The sequence below is a fragment of the Homarus americanus genome, unplaced genomic scaffold (genome assembly GCF_018991925.1).
Source record: "Homarus americanus isolate GMGI-L3 unplaced genomic scaffold, GMGI_Hamer_2.0 scaffold50564, whole genome shotgun sequence".
NCBI lineage: Eukaryota > Metazoa > Arthropoda > Malacostraca > Decapoda > Nephropidae > Homarus > Homarus americanus.
Genome location: NW_024715014.1, coordinates 1,529,104 through 1,546,018, shown reverse-complemented (window position 1 = coordinate 1,546,018; position 16,915 = coordinate 1,529,104).

The window sequence follows — 16,915 nt, the reverse complement described above, 5'->3', positions numbered from 1 at the left end:
TCGGAGATCTTATAAGGTGAAGCCTGACCAAACTCCCAAGCATCATCAAGCTCACTCGCTAACCTTAACGTATAATCTTGTGGGGTTAAATTGGTGACTTTTTTTTTGGTGTAACTTAAATAAAATATAAACCTGAAGTCAGTTTCTTTGTTCTCATCTACCAGAGTGACATTGAGTGAACCAGTGTTAGGTGGTGAGGATTCTTACTCATGTGACCACACTACCCGAGCCACCTGAACCAGCGAGTTTTACCACACTGTTACTATGAATTGACACATGCCTATACACTCTCCCTGGTTTAGATACATTCCTACTCCCTCACGTAGACACCCCCTCCTTCACCCGGCCACAGGACCTACACCTGTCACCCACCTGACATGGCAGATGACTTGTACCCTAAGGATGGCGACACACACACACACACACACACACACACACAAGGACCTAACTCCTAAAAGTCGTCCTGCTGCCCTTTTGCAGTGTGTGTGTGTGTGTGTGTGTGTGTGTGCTGCAGGGCCTGTCAGACGTCTCGGGAACTCCAAGATTCGTAAACACCCGAGGATCCCCCCGACGTCCCTGGGGATTTACCCGTGTGTGACAGTCGTTCCCCAGCACCTGACCGACTCTTGCCCTGATAACTGTCTCCCCACACGAGGACACCCACCTGTCGGAGTCCTACAAACACACCCATCTGTGGACACTCGTTTCTCAGCGTCTAAGGAACATGAACAACCTACTCCCAGCGTCCTAGGAACATACCCAGATATTGAAACCCATCTCCTGGTATCCTAGCAATGCACCCTCCAGTATCCCAGGAAGGAACCCCAGCCATGCACGTCCCACAGCCTCAGGAAAACACACACACACCCAGACATCCATCTCCAGACGTCCCAAGGGCGTCCGTGAGCCAGAGTCGACCATAACGTGGTGTCGCTTCCCGGGTGAGCCTGAGGTGCGGGTGCTGTAGTAATTACCCGGGACTCTCTCACGACTTATTCACCTCTTATCTTAATATCAACATTTATGAAGAATCAAATTACCACCAGCGCCAGGTAGGGTAGGTGGCGGCCAGCGAGGACAACATCCGGCTCGAGAGGACAACATGCGCCCACGAGAACAACACACGACCATGTTATTGATATTGTAACAGTTTATTTAGCCAGAAAGACACAGATACAGAGTGGATAATAATAACAATATTAACATGGCTGAGCCAGTTGAGAACCTGAGCTCTGTTTGAGGCACCTGATATATACTATACAATTTATGTCAAGGAAGTATTATGCAACATTTAGTATCATCTGGAATAGTACAATAGCATGGTAGTAATAAGTACATCTCATAGTGTTACCACGGTTATCACTTCAATATTTATTTATTTTATTATTTATTATTTTATTTTTTATTTTATTTTTTTACATTTTGTTTATTTATTTATTTATACATACACATAATAACATAAGAATGGAGGAAACTGCAGCGGGCATATTGGCCCAAACTGGGCAGTCCCATTTACGCCCAACCCCTATCACTCATATATCCGTCCAACCTATGCTTGAAGCTATCCAGCGTATTTGAGTTAATGATGATATTTGGTAACTTGTTCCACTTGACCACTACTCTATTTCCAAACCATTGTTTACCTGTCTCGCGCCAAAATCTAAATTTGTCTTATTTAAAAGCATTGCTACGAGCTCGCTCCTGGTTGGATAGTTTGAGTACCTTTGTTATATCTCCTATGTTTAGCCCTGACTTCCATTTATACACCTCGATCGTATCGCCCCTCACTCTGCGTCTCTCGAGGGAGTGCAGATTAAGATGCTTTAACCTGTCTCTGTACTGAAGGTTCCTAATGCCCGAGATTAGTCTTGTCATTCTCCTCTGAATTCTTTCTAGTGATTCTATATCCGTTCAGTAGTACGGTGACCAGAATTGAACTGCGTAATCCAAGTGAGGTCTCACAAGTACAAGATATAGTTTTAGGATGACCTCGCTAGTCTTGTAACTAACACTCCTTTGTGTGAACGCAAGTACTTTGTTAGCCTTGTTTCGAGCAAATACACATTATTAACTTGGTTTAAGATTCCTACTTATCATTACTCCTAAATCTTTCTCACAGTCGGATTTCTCTATAACAACGTTGTTCAGCTAATATCTGGTTTCTCTGTTTACATCTCCTAGACTAAGTACTTTACATTTGTCCATATTAAATTTCATCTGCCATTTTTCAGACTATTCGAATTTTTTTTTAAATCTTCCTGTAGTTTTGCGGAGTCCTCGTCAGATTTAATTACACGCCCTATTTTAGTGTCATCAGCAAATTTACTTATGTTGCTGTCTACGCCTCTATCTATGTCGTTCATGTATATAATAAACAGTAATAGTCCAAGTACTGAGTCTTGGGGTACTCCACTAGTGACGTCACCCCAATCGGATTTAGTGCCGTTAATGCTTACTCGCTGTTTCCTGTCCTGTAATCACGTCATAATCCATTTTAGAATATCTCCTCCATTGCCATGAGCCTCCACTTTTCGTATTAGTCTATCGTGGGGGACTCTGTCGAAGGCTTTGCTAAAGTCGAGATATACCACATATCGTGCCTATCGTCCACTGATTCGAAAACAGTTGAACAGAATGTTAATAGAATACTCAGACATGAACACCCGCTTGTGAAGCCATGTTGGGAATCATTGAATTCAACTTGTCCTTCTCCAGGTGATTTCGAATAGAGTTTGAAATTTGCCTACAATTGATGTTAAACTGATGGGATGGTAGTTAGAGGATAGTGAAATATCTTCTTTCTTGAAAATTGGTATCACATTCGTTATCCTCCAGGATTCTGGTACTACACCCGTTTTTAATGACATGTTAAACAAATTTGATAAGGGCATACTAAGCTCTTCCTTACATTCCTTTAATACTCTTGCAAAATATCTCACCGGGACCTGGTTGAAATCTCCTGTAATATATGTGTGTGTGTCCTCAAATAGTTCAATCATCGTCATCAAAGGTTAAACCATCTTCCTCAAAGGGTCAACACTTCAACATCGTCCTGAAAGGGTTAAGCACCCTCCCCCCCCACTCCCTGGATACCATTAACCAGGTGTGTCTCAGTCATCATCCCCATCACACAGGTACAACAGAACAGCGACCCTGACATAACTCCGGCATAACCCACGCGTTTCCGGGGTGACTTATAGACCATTAGTGGAGAAGTCGGAATATCGGGGTTCATGGTTCAGGGGGAGGGGGATTGGTGGTTCAGGGGGACAGGGGTTTGTGATCAGGGGGAGGGGTGAATGGACCTTACTAGTTGACTGTTTTGTCAGGTGTTTGTTTCACGAATCATCATAAAAGGCTTCTTCATCGCCTTCCTTGAAAACAAAATCTCCTTCACATCTACCTTGAAAAGTACACATCTCCCTCAATCTACCTTGGAAAAAAAAACACTTCTTCACATCTACCACAAGAAATAATACTCTGACGAGATTAGAATCTCACTGCTTGCATAGACTAATATCACCTCGAGTAAATTAAGCGTCACGTGTCTTTGATGGGAACATTCTGCCATAAATTACCACTTATCTTTCCTCTTCATGAGACTTTTATTGTGTTTTCGTAAGCGACATGGCGAGGAATCCGGATTGGCGACTTGGGGACATCGATACTTGTAGTGACTTGCTGGGCGGGCGTTCTTGAGGCTATGTTGTGGCTCTTACTGGCCAGGTCTCGTCTTGCTGAGGGTACGAGCATGAAAGAGCGGTTTCACCACCAAAACTAACAACACCAAAACTAACAACAACCTCAACGATGATGATAATGATAATAATCTTTATAATCATTAAACAACGCGATTAACTGAAGTAAACATCATTTTCTAATTAACATATAGTGTGCTTGTAAACCCTGGCGGATGTGATCAAATATGGGCGGGAAAGACGATCTGAACTAATCATATTATCCACGACAAGAGATGAAAAAAAAAAACTATTTCCATCAACAAAATTCGCCACAGACTTAATTTAATTCAGGCCAAAACTGTTATCTGTTTTTTTCTAAAGAGTTTCTTGACTTTAGAAAGAAATTTAAAGACAAGTATCACATAAGAGTTTTAATTTTTCTTCAATTGGATATCAGACTGTCATTTGTTTGGATTTCAGACTGTATTTTGTTTGGGTTTCAGATTCTCATTTGTTTGGGTTTCTACTGTCTTTTGTTCTGTAATGTTTTCGAGAATCTATATTTTTCTGAGTCTAGCCCCGCGACCTCTCCTCCCCCACCATGAAATCGGTAACTCATGACACTATAGGAATATTTCAGTCGAGTTTATGTTGGTGTTATGGAGGTGGAGGAAAAATGTTTTTAATTCAGAATGTAAAACTTTATAACGTCGTTTATAAGAGCAGGAAAAAACCCCGAGAGACTATGTGGTAAATTCAACTTTTTCTCTGCATTATAAACGTGTTTGTATAAGTTAAAGGGCATTGTAGTGCTTCAGAAAATACAAATATATATATATATATACATAATATTAATAGCGCGTATACAATGGATCCTCTATTTAACGGACTATATGGATAGGAAATTCCGTTATATCGAGGGTCTTTTATATGTAAAACCTCCATCTATCGAATTATATAAAAAATCATTATATCGAAGGCCCGTTAAATATGATATCCTCATTTAATGGATTACCTGGAGAAACATGTCCGTTATAAGAAAATTTCAGAATATACAAATAATACCCCCCCCCCCTCACATCTCCTCTACTTATCATAACCCGGGAATATATGACCACTAATATAATTAACTAGAATCTTCACATACTCGAGTGGGACTTAACGCGGCCGCTATACCCTAAATCTTCCTCGAGTGTGAGGCTCAAGAGGCTATAATGCCAGGGGAACATGCCAGCCCCTGTGTCTGCTGCCAGGGTCTCAGTACACACGCTATAACACCCAGAGCTTGTGCACGATTCCCTCCCTGACGCTGATAACGTGTGTGTGTGTGCGTGCGTGTGTGTGTGTGTGTGTGTGTGTGTGTGTGTGTGTGTGTGTGTGTGTGTGTGTGTGTGTGTGTGTGTGTCCTCTTATACGCACAACAGTATTCCCAAAGGTAATTTACGACCAGCGCTGCGGGCGACGTATCAGTCAACCAGCCAGTTATCAGGACAAAAACAACACAGCCTCAGCAACAACAGATACAAGACTGTAAGACTGCAGACTGTTCCTCCAGACGACGTTCCAGGAATAAAGACTGGAGACTGTTCCTCCAGACGACGTTCCAGGAATTAAGACTGGAGACTCTTCCTCCAGACGACGTTCCAGGAATTAAGACTGGAGACTGTTCCTCCAGACGACGTTCCAGGAATAAAGACTGGAGACTGTTCCTCCAGACGACGTTCCAGGAATAAAGACTGGAGACTGTTCCTCCAGACGACGTTCCAGGAATTAAGACTGGAGACTCTTCCTCCAGACGACGTTCCAGGAATAAAGACTGGAGACTGTTCCTCCAGACGACGTTCCAGGAATAAAGACTGGAGACTGTTCCTCCAGACAACGTTCCAGGAATTAAGACTGGAGACTGTTCCTCCAGACGACGTTCCAGGAATAAAGACTGGAGACTGTTCCTCCAGACGACGTTCCAGGAATAAAGACTGGAGACTGTTCCTCCAGACGACGTTCCAGGAATTAAGACTGGAGACTCTTCCTCCAGACGACGTTCCAGGAATAAAGACTGGAGACTGTTCCTCCAGACGACGTTCCAGGAATAAAGACTGGAGACTGTTCCTCCAGACAACGTTCCAGGAATAAAGACTGGAGACTGTTCCTCCAGACGACGTTCCAGGAATTAAGACTGGAGACTGTTCCTCCAGACAACGTTCCAGGAATAAAGACTGGAGACTGTTCCTCCAGACGACGTTCCAGGAATTAAGACTGGAGACTGTTCCTCCAGACAACGTTCCAGGAATAAAGACTGGAGACTGTTCCTCCAGACGATGCTCCAGGAATAAGACTGGAGACCGTTCCTCCAGATGACGTTCCAGGGAATAAAGACTGAGACTGTTCCTCCAGACGACGTTCCAGGAATTAAGACTGGAGACTGTTCTCCAGACGACGTTCCAGAATTAAGACTGGAGACCGTTCCTCCAAGACAACGTTCCAGAGGAATAAAGACTGAGACTGTTCCTCCAGACAAACGTTCCAGGAATAAAGACTGAGACTGTTCCTCCAGACAACGTTCCAGGAATAAAGACTGGAGACTGTTCCCTCCAGACGACGCCCAGGAATTGACTGAGACTGTTCCTCCAGACGACGTTCCAGAATAAAGACCGGGAGACTGTTCCTCCAGACGACGTTCCAGGAATTAAGACTGGAGACTGTTCCTCCAGACGACGTTCCAGGAATAAAGACTGAGACTGTTCTCCAGACGACGTTCCAGGAAGACTGAGACTGTTCTCCAGACGACGTTCCAGGAATAAAGACTCGAGACTGTTCCCTCCAGACGACGTTCCAGGAATAAAGACTGAGACTGTTCCTTCCAGACGACGTTCCAGGAATAAAGACTGGAGACTGTTCCTCCAGACGACGTTCCAGGAATAAAGACTGGAGACTGTTCCTCCAGACGACGTTCCAGGAATAAAGACTGGAGACTGTTCCTCCAGACAACGTTCCAGGAATAAAAACGAGAATATCACGAGTATTCCAGGTGGAAACATATTTATAAGTCAATTAGACAAAAGAGTCTCGTAGGGCAGGAAAAAACTGGGTCCGACCGTCCCAGTCCGCACTCAAGCATGACCTCAGAATCCGGACCCTGCCCCCAGGAGGTCCTCTCCCACAATAACTGGCTCTTATAATATCCAGCGAGCGGCTACCTTCAACATCACCTCCTGACGAGAAGACTCCTGAAGGCTGGGTCCTCTTCTACACTTCAAGAGGGGGGGGATGTGGAAGGTGGGGTGGTGGGGATGTGGAAAGTGGGCAGGGGGATGTTGAAGGTAGGGATGGTGAGGGATGTTGAAGGTAGGGATGGTGAGGGATGGTGAGGGATGTTGAAGGTAGGGATGGTGGGGGGATGTCGAAGGTGGGGGTGGTGGGGGGGGATGTTGAATATATAAAACCGTCAGTGATGGCCGCCTTTATCACCTCCTGACGAAGGCTTCCTGCTGGTCGAGTCGTCCTATGCTGTTTCAAGACGATTCTCCTTACTTACAGGAAGCTGAAGGACCTGGACTAGCCTACAGCCCAAGGAGTTCCCGTGGAGTCCTTGTTAAGTCCTATACAACACCTATGAGGGTCTGGCTCCGGGAAGGTCTGCTAAAAAGTACAGGTCTATTTAACGGACGAAATGCGAGAGGTTAATCCGTTATATCGAAGTCCGTTATATATGAAACCTCCTTTTAACGGACTATATGTAAGAAGTTAGTCCGTTAGATTGGAGTCTGTTATATGGAGGCTCCCAGAGGCTCCCAGAATCTCTCTCTCTCTCTCCACACGACCAGTTGCCGAGGAGGACAAGGCTCGTGTCGGGTTTACCCCCCCACCCCTCACACACGATGAACCATTGGGTAATCTTAAAGTGGTTTATAATTACCCGATGCAGACACACACACAGACCCGGGTATAGTTCACCTCCATTGTTTGCCTCTGTTTACACTCTTTGTTTCCTTGATTATATTATCTACACTTTTTTTTAATTACTACTGTCTTCTTAACTCATACGAGGCCAGACGAGACACAGGGAGATAGTGACGAGAACAGTTACGAGATAGAGTTAAACGGAAACGAGATCACCTGAGACAGACGCACACTAACGAGGACGGTGTTCATACGAAGCCAGACGATAACGAGACATCTCCCTGGCTTCGGGTTACAATGTAGAGGTCTCGTATTATCTCGGGCTCGGGGTACGTCAGCTGTACCTCGTTTCCTGCCAGAATTACATGATACGGAAATAACTGTACCGTTGGTTGTATATACCATTAAACATCAAGGTAACAATGAATCTACTTAGTGTTAATTTTGGATATCAATGTAAACACCAATATACCAATTGTTATAGGTAGTAATATACGACAGTGCCAATGTAGTATAACAGGATCAACGTTCAATCTCGTTACCAATATCTTCGTTGCTGATGTCTCGTTGCCGATGTCTCGTTACCAATGTCTCGTTACCAATATCTCGTCACCACCAATGTCTCGTTACCAATGGATTAATACACTAAGTTAAACATCTTATTACACACACACACACACACACACACACACACACAGTTACCCAGGTACACTCTAAGACACCGAGTTCCGTCTCAGCTGACCTGCATTACCCAAGGCTGAATTAGGTTGAATTTTATAATTTCAAGATTGGCCAATTTACCCTCAAGATGAATAAACCAAGACTGGGTTAAGGTGTTGGTGATGCAGGAGAGGTACTGGGGAGATACTGGGGAGGACTGGGGTGACTAGACACAACAATGCTTCGGGTTCACTGGTTCTCAGGGGTTCGAGGCTCGGGGATCAGGGGGGGGAAAGGGTTTTAGTAGTTGACTGTATGTGTTCCCAGGTGAGCAGTTGTGTTATGGGGAGACGAACGGTGGAACCTGAGTGGGGGAGCTGACTCAAGGTGGTGGAGGAAGAGACGGAGGAGGAGGATGTGTCAGATGCTTTCATATTGACAGCTATTTCCGATGTGTGCGGTGTTCTGTCTCTCTTCTAAAATACGATTAACCTGTCATTACAAGATGCACCAAAGTTAAGATTCTAAACAAAACTCACACTTATAACTTAATTGTTGTCAAGAGATGAAGCGAGTCAAGTTAGTTATGTTCTTACATCTGACGTAAGGGGCTTGGGGTGGAGGGGGAGAGAAACAAAAATGTCCACAAAAAGGTGGATCTCAATTCCCAATGATCCGAAACTTCACAAAATTTCACCCACACACACCTCCACCAATCACGTGAGAGTTATACAAGCTTAAGCACTACTCCACACTCGTGACTCAACCCACCAATCATATAGTTCAAGCACCACACACTCGTCGCTTAACCCACCAATCATTGTCCGAGTACCACACACTCGTCACTCAACCCACCAATCATAGTCCGAGCACCACACACTCGTCACTCAACCCACCAATCATTGTCCAAATACAAGACTGAACCATCAACCAATCATAAACTAACCCTCTATCCACCAACTGATTATGCGCCAATAAGACACCACGCTCGCTTCCCCCGATCACAAACCCACCAATAAAACACCACCCTCGTTTCACCCGATCACAAACCCACCAATCACGAGTAAGATAGGTGTTACCGAGCGTCACATACTACTTGTGAATTTTGAGTTATTTTTTTTTAAACTGATGCTGGTGTTAAAACTGACAACCAACAATAATAATAATAAAAACAACAAACAATAACACTGGTTTAACCCTTCGACGACTATGGTTTAACCCCAGGACTAAAAGGGTCAAGTTAATACTCTACCTAAGATGTACTAAGATATGGGGACTACAAGGTGAAACGACAACATCTTGAGAAGCAATGAACAGTAGAGAAGAAATGTCACGAGAAATGGTGCAAGATTTCAGTACAGTTTCCGGAGACGACGTGAAAACCTGATGTGATGAGACGGTAAACACACTAACTAAAATGTTTATTGAGGTGTTGTAGTAGATGTTTACTAAGGAATTGTTGGTGATCATATAGTGTTTAGCTGTCTGTGCTTGGTGTGTGTGTGCGTGTGTGTGTGTGTGTGTGTGTGTGTGTAACGACGTTTAACAGTTCACTAAACACGATCCTCACTGCCAAGGACACATACAGAGCTGAGAAGGAGGGAGGGAGGGAGGGGACACAAAAGGAAGAGAGGAGAAATGGAGGGGAGGCAAGAGAGGGAGGAACCAGGGGATGTGAATGGGAGGGAGGGAAAGAGAAACAGGAAAGGAGAAGAGAGAGGAGCAGAGGATAATTTGGGCGACAGGGAATGCCATATGGGAAGGAAGAGAGAGCCAATATGGAAGGGCCAGGGCAATATGGGAAAGGGCCAGGGGGCACATGGGAAGGGGATAGGGGGCCATGTGGGGAGGGGGAGGGGTAGGTCATTAGGAGAGGTAGGAGGGGAACCATGGGGAGAAGGAGGAGGTTAGGGAGAGGAGGATGGTTGTGAAATTTGGGTGAGGAGGGAAGAGAATGAAAGGAGAGACGGACAGGAGAGGAGAATGAAGAGAAGGGATAAAGAATGTGTGATGTAGGGGAGGAGGGGGATGAGAGAGTGACATGAAGAAGGGAAGAGGAGAGGGAGAGTGTGAGAAGAAGGGAGGGGGAGAGTAAAAGAGGAAGGGGAGAAGGGAGAAAGAGAGGGACAGTGAAAGAAGAACGAAAATAGGAAGAGGAGGAGAGATATGAATAGAGAAGGAAAATAGGGAGTAGAAGTGGATGGGAAAAAAGGAGGGAGAAGGAAAGGGGAAAAGAGGATGAATAGGGTAATGGGGTGAACGAGATGGAGGGACAGAGAGGGAAGTGAAGAGTAGGAAGAAGAGGGAAGGAAAGAAGAGGAAGAGAAAGAAAGAAGGAAAACAAAAAAACAGGGAGGGAGAATGAGGCTGGGTTTAGAGGAGGAGGAAAGGGACAGAGGGAGGGGGGGGAGGGGAGGGAGGGAGGAGGAGGAGGGAGGGAGGGAGGGAGAGAGACCATTAATATTCGTCACTCAACTGTGATAAAAATAACTCAACTGACGTCCAGTACTGGTAACGGCCCGTGTGCGTGCGTGTGTACGGTCATGTGTAAGTTTATTGGTACGTGTGTGTGTGTCTGTGTATAACAAACTCCTAATATCTCTCGCCCTTACTTTCTCTGGACCTCAACCTAACCTAACCAATATTTATCTTACACAAATTAATTTCCATAGAGTTGTAGCAATAAAAGCAAAAAGTTATCTTTATATGACAAAAACGTCTTGAGAGAGAGAGAGAGAGACTTTACAAAAAATGTAGAATTAACCCCCCAAAAAAATATAAACCACAACAAAGAATCAATAAATAATGATTCTAGGTGGCGAGATACCCATAGCAATAAGACAGAACACCAGGACGTAGAGGAGGGTTATTCCCAACACCAGAAGACAAGTCACCACGTAATCCCGACCTCCCTTCACATTACCGTTGGTGGTCACTTGGAGGAGGAACTCAGGAGCACTGACATACGAGTTGTCGTCCCTACTGTAATCGTTGAAGTGAACGGTGCTGTACTCTGGGGCGCTAAGGTAGTAGCACGGGCAGGTGGATTGGTTGAGGAACAAGTTCGACGACCATGTATCCGACGGTGTTCTCGCTCCCGCTCCCTTAGTCGGCCTGCGAGCTACCTTCATCGTACACGAGGCATCAGATGGGTCGTCAGGGTTTGCGTTAATCTTACGTTGGATTTCTGTCATAATATAAAACAATATAAATAAAAGCAAAAGAATAAACATCCACTGTGGGGAAAAAAATACGAAATGTCAACAAAAGTAGATGGTTGTATTTTTTATTATACCCAGATGTTAGGTTAGTTTAGGTTATTATCCTCATTCCACTTCGAAAAACATACACACACACACACACACTCATTAACGCACTTCTTACGACCCATACGACGCTCTCTATGAAGCACTCTTATTACGCATCCTTAGATACCCATTGACGCACTTCTCGCGTACTCAAACCGCACTTTATGGCATATTTCTCATGACCCCTATGGCGCCCTCTATGGCGCACCTCTCACTGACGCACTTTTCACGTCGCCTGTAACCAGTTCACATCTCCCACAGGAAGTAACCTTTTGCCTTCTCACTACTCAGGAAATCGTTGATGCACTCAGCCGTGGTCAACTGATCTTACAGGCAATCTCTTACCACTGGGGCTACCAGGTGTTGGTCTACAGGGTACACACACACACGGAAAACACACACACCTAGAAAAGTGCAAAGAGGGCATGCAAAGATTATTCTCCTTCTACTCCACATACCTGGAAGGCTCAACACTGGGACCCTTGACTCACTGACCATCACCACGACCATCTGCAAATTTGGTAAGAAGCTTCTACACCATCCCCCACACCGGCCCCTACTACCACCTGAGATCCCCTGTCCGAGAATTGCTGTTCGACACCACAACCGCATCCAGCCCATACGTGCACGAACTGATCGCTATAAGAACAGCCCAGTCCCAACCATTGTAAAAATTATCAATAACATGTAATAAATCAGTGTATTCACTCCCAGTAAACACTGCTCCCTACACTGTCACTATGTTGAAATGAACTGTATTTTGAGCTGATCCCCATCTAAGTTACTATATGTCTTATTTGTGTCACTTATGTCACTTGTATATTATTTGTAATTCGTAACCCATTCCCCCAATATGTAACTGTATATTTTCAGCCTTCTATTGCCAAGCTTCTTCAATAAACCGTTAATTATTATTATTATTATTATTATTACACATATACAAAACAACATTATTACCAACACAAACCTTAAGAGAGACAGTTACCAACACTTAGCGATTCCCAGGTGTGATGCAGGTGTGATCTGGCAATAGTCGACTCACCCAGCACACCTGAAGGAGGAAACATTCTAACAGGTTCTTCTGGGTAAGACTAAACAAGGTACTTCCTCCTGCGGTCATGCTGTTAGTAACATGTGACCTGGTATGACCTCTCTCTCTCTCTCTCTCTCTCTCTTTATCTTCGTGTAGAGATTATTGAGAGATATACATTTATATTTCTGTTTCCGTGTACAGTTTTAGTTTAGCATTGGTAAGGCTGCAGAACAGTTTCGTCTACCGTGAGTAACTGTGTCAGGTCTTGGTACTGAGTCGTGGTGGAGATGTTTAAATAGAGTTACAGGTATATATACAGGTACAGGTATATACATACAGGTACAGGTACATATATACAGGTACAGGTACATATATATACAGGTACAGGTATATATATACAGATACAGGTGTATATATATACAGGTACAGGTATATATATACAGGTACAGGTACATATATACAGGTACAGGTATATATACACTGCAACAGTGTATACACTGTTGCAGGTGTATATACAGGTACAAGTGCATATACAGGTACAGGTGTATTTATACTGATGCAGGTAGAAGTTAAGCTGAAGGGGCACACGCTTTTTCCTTTAGAGATGGAGGGAAATTGCATTGTTCCCTCCCTCCCTCCCTCCCTCCCAGCTAGTCCTCCTCCTGTCTCATCCTTTATTCACCCTTCTCTCCCTTCCTCTAGTTCGATCCCTCTTCCTCTTCACCCTCTCTGAATTGTAAACATGAGGAAAGAGCTCGGACTGCCCTCCCTATCTGAGAGGATGGCTCCACTTAATACCATGTTTTGTGTTAAACTTTTGAAGAACAATGGTCCCCAAACTACAGCTAAAACTGAGTTGATGTTCTATCTAAGTTATCCCGACCATCTCGCCAACCTTCCACAAAAGACTCTCTTTGGGGCGTGGCTTCATAAAAGTGTTGCAGATCTCTTGAAACTGAATGTCCCAATCACCCCAGACGAACCCATTAATGCCATTCCTCCTTGGATGGACATATCAGTTCCTATTAATTACACTCCTGTTGGTAGTAAGCAAATGTTAAACACCGATGTGATGAGATGTGTCACACAAGAAACTATTAACAGACACATAGAGAGTATTAAATCAAGTGAATGTTATGCTTTTACTGATGGTTCTGTGCAGACAAACACAGGTAGAACAGTCTGTGCAATTGTAATATATAAAGAAAATGAGATGATAGTGTCAAACAAGCAAAGACTGAACAACTGGGCCAGCACAACACAAACTGAACTAATGAGAGTCTACTTAGCTACAGACTACCTTAAGTAACTGTGTTACTTAAGGTGTTACTACTGTGTTACTACTGATATTCTGTGACTCCCATAGTGATTTTAAAGCAATGAACAGTCCGTCAGGCTCTATGTCCACACTGATTAGTCCTTAAATAGAAAATAACTTGTACTGTACTGTGTATGAACCTCTGTCCTGCGTGGCAGTGAGAAGTGATACCACCCTCAGTGTCAAGACCTGACTGAATTACTCACAATAGGCAAACTGTAATACAAGCTTTGTCAATAAATTTGTTAACCATTATACACCCTCCCTCTCTCCCTCATCTATCCTCTCCCATGCCACCTCAAATTGTTCATTCTCCTCCCTTCCTTCAATCCCTTCTGTCTCTCCTCCTCCTCTCCCCCTTCTTCTTTTCCCTCCCTCCCTCCCTCCTCCTCCCTCCTCTCTCTATCCTCCTTCCTCATCCATCTCTCCCTGTAGTTAACTTTATCCCTCGCTTCTCCCCCCCCCTCCTCCCCTACTCCCACTCCCCTCCCTCCTAAACTGGTCATAAGCTCGGGAAGGTGTCAAGTGTCAGCTGTTCAGAGTAGTTACTTGAGTGACCGTTGAACCACACACACACACACACACACACACACGAAAGACCGGCAGTTAGACAGACACAAACAGTCAGTAGAAGTTATAAATAAACTTAACCCCACCCATCCGAGCAAAGACTACGCTCCCTTCCTTTAAATCATCTCTAAAAAAATATCTATTGTCGAAGTATTAATATTTCTTGTAACACTTACTATATTTACAGTACCTGCTTTTATTGTACCACCAAATCCGTTTTATCGGAAATTATCATGTAAATAAATAAGTAATTACCATTGCAATAAACATAATTGCCAACTAGACATAATCCTGAAAGCTCTGTCCTCTTGTTCAACCTTATTACTGTACAACCCAGGTTGTACTGCTCCCCCATTATACTTAGGTTTTTAGATTCCACTCTAATTTATATGTTATATGTGTGTGTGTGTGTATATGTATATATATATATATATATATATATATATATATATATATATATATATATATATATATATATATATATATATATATATATATATATATATATATATATATATATATATATATATATATATATATATATATATATATATATATATATATGCATATGTATATATATGTGTATATATGTATAGGTATGTGTATATGTATGCATAAATAAAAAAAATAAAAATAATAATTAATAAAATAAATAAATATTGAAGTGATAACCGTGGTAACACTATGAGATGTACAGTACTTATTACCACCATGCTCTTGTACTATTCCAGATGATACTAAATGTTACATAATACTTCCTTGAGATAAATGTATAGTATATATCAGGTGCCTCAAAGAGAGCTCAGGTTCTCAATTGGCTCAGCCATGTTAATATTGTTATTATTATCCACTCTGTATCTGTATTTTTCTGGCAAAATAAACTGTTACAATATCAATTGTTACAATTCAGGACGAAGTAAATAAATAATTAAATTATATATATATATATATATATATATATATATATGTAAGTAAATCACTGTAGGTGCGCGTGATCTAGGTATATGCTGATAACCACAAGGAAAGAAGAAAACACGAAGATGTGAATTACACGAAAGCGCTTGGGAACTTCGTGTTTTCTTTTTCCTTGTGGTTATCAGCATATACCTGGATCACGGGCACCTATATATATATATATATATATATATATATATATATATATATATATATATATATATATATATATATATATATATATATATATATATATATATATATATATATATATATATATATATATATATCAGTTGCCTCTGAAGATGTCTTGAGTAAAGACGAAAGCTAAGGTGCTCCGTTGTTTCCCTTTTTCCTGTGTGATTTTATCAAGAATTATCTTATCCACGTTCCCATTATAGATCTACATGAAATATATGGTCCTTATGGTGTGTGAGAACCTTGTTTATGGTACAGGTACATGTTTGTGGTACAGGTACATGTTTGTGGTACAGGTACATGTTTATGGTACAGGTACATGTTTGTGGTACAGGTACATGTTTATGGTAAAGGTACATGTTTGTGGTACAGGTACATGTTTGTGGTACAGGTACATGTTTGTGGTACAGGTACATGTTTGTGGTACAGGTACATGTTTGTGATACAGGTACATGTTTGTGGTACAGGTACATGTTTGTGGTACAGGTACATGTTTGTGGTACAGGTACATGTTTGTGGTACAGGTACATGTTTGTGGTACAGGTACATGTTTGTGATACAGGTACATGTTTGTGGTACAGGTACATGTTTGTGGTTCAGGTTAATAGTGTTTGTCGTTGCCTGAGAACACAGAGGCTCAGGACCTGAAACTTCTGAAGTAGAGAGCAAACATGGACACCGGATGAGGACCTTCTACAGGAGGTAAGAAGCGTGTTGACGACACAGAAGATGGTAAGGCAGGAATACATCTGAAACCGGAGCCCTGGGCGCGCACACACACACACGGTGGGAGTGTTCAGACGACCAGACATATTCTTTAGTAGAACGCTTCTGTTGAACCTCCTAATGAAGCAAAGAAGCTCCCTGGCAACATGGAGAGTGAAAATCAAGAGCTGGAAGCCGTCCAGGAACTATCTTCAGCTGCAGCACCACGTAACATCCTGACGACGTGAGCCCTCTGGAGGAGCTAACATGTGGACCAGGAGGCCATAAGGAGTTAGAAATATAAAGATACTGTGTTCGGCTGTTCCGTCACTTCATCTAAGTGGAACAACTTTGTGAGGACAACACCACACCAAGACACACATACGGGAGGCGATTGTCAGACGTCCGGCAGCCCCGACATGCAACAGGCTTCACCTTAAGGAGTAAACCTTCTAACCAGACAGAGAAACGGCAGTAAACAAGGCTGCCAGGAAAATTTATATAGATGCCGTTTAGTTCCAGGTCGTGTCAGGTCCCCCCTGCAGCCTCCCTCCGCCACCCGGGCCAAGTTTCCCTCCCAACAGCCGCA